Consider the following 1,699-nt stretch of genomic DNA (forward strand, 5'->3'; position numbering starts at 1 on the left):
ATTCTGCCTGAAAAAGCATCTCAGTGTGAGAATTACTGAGTACCTCTTCCCTGAGAACAAATGTGAAACAATAGATAACCCAACATTTCAGACAGTATAATTTCCTTAAGGGAGAAAACACAGGAAAATAAAGTCAACTGTGACTAAATAACGTGCTTGACACTGAGAAAGAAGACCAAATGAGTGAAAACATTTCTAAAATATCTTTTCATAAATGCACAGGCAGTTAGAATACATGTAAGACTTGGGCCATAGCATCTCTGTGTATCTGTGATCTCTACACATTTTCCTGTCTTTGTGAAAACAATGTCTACATACCCTCAACCAAACAGCGGCAACCTTATAATGAATTATGAGTGCAGTTCATGCCTATTCTTAAAGATACAGATGTTTATTTCCATGAGATTATTTCCTGTGGGAAAGTAGGTAGGAACACAAAAGCAACTTTTCGATATGGATATGGGTATAACCTTGCCCATGATGTCCATGTAATCCTTAGCAATGACTTTATATAACCTTAAAAGGAAGGGGAGGATTATAATAAGAGGGCAGGCTATGGAATCAGATCTAGGATTAAATTCTACCTCTGTTATTCAAACCTTTTAAAACTCAGAATCCTCATTTGTAAAATATGGTTAAAGCCACATTATTTTGAGAATCAAAGGACATGAACATTGTGAAATACTTACATAGTGTTTGGCACACAGAATACAAAACAAAATAGGGTAGCTGCTAACAGCAACGGTAATGAAACACAAGAATAAACAGGTAAAGGAACTCAACATTACTTCATAACTTTGAACAAGATACCTAAAACAAAAACAAAGCTGGAATAATTTTTGAACTTTAGTGGAGGATTTTTCAGTATTTTCTAGCACAAAGCCTTATAAAATAGTTTTTAAAAATCAGCCCCAAGGGGCACCTGGGTGGCTCAGTCGTTAAGCGTCTGCCTTCGGCTCAGGTCATGATCCCGGGGTCCTGGGATCGAGCCCCGCATTGGGCTCCCTGCTCAGCGGGAGGCCTGCTTCTCCATCTCCCACTCCCCCTGCTTGTGTTCCCTCCTCTCTCACTGTCTCTCTCTCTGTCAAATAAATATATAAAATCTTTAAAAAAAAAAATCAGCCCCAAATTTTAAACACATTTTTGCTTTCATTTTTCCGTTTACCAGAATTATATTGATGTAAATTGTCCAAGTGATGATCTGAAAATATACTTAATTTTCCTGTGTATTTTACATCTTATTCTATGTGTATTAGAGAAGACAGTATCATAAAATTGTATAGCTAGCAGAGAGTTGAATATAATTACTTCAAGTTCCTCATTTAGTGATTGTACAAGGCTCAGCAATATTCAGAATTGCCCTGGTTGCCCAGATAGCAAGGTGGAAAGGCAAGATGGCAACCATAGCCTTCTGATTTCCAGTCCAGGGCTCTTCCTACAGGAAAGTGACTCCATCCATGTGACAGATACAATTTGCTCTCTGGAGACTATCCTTATTAACAAATCTTTGTGTGCATAGAGGGAGTGAGCATTGTGTATTTCCATGGAACAAACGGAGATGCCTTTGAAGATTTAGACACTTAATTGGGAAGCATAAGGTGGAATGTTTATGTCTCTTCCTTCCTCCTCAAAATCATGGTTGAAGTATTTGTGAAGAATATATAGTCTAAGACTATATATATATATATATATATATATA

Source organism: Phoca vitulina, unplaced genomic scaffold (assembly GCF_004348235.1).
Source record: "Phoca vitulina isolate PV1807 unplaced genomic scaffold, GSC_HSeal_1.0 scaffold3, whole genome shotgun sequence".
Taxonomy (NCBI): Eukaryota; Metazoa; Chordata; class Mammalia; order Carnivora; family Phocidae; genus Phoca; species Phoca vitulina.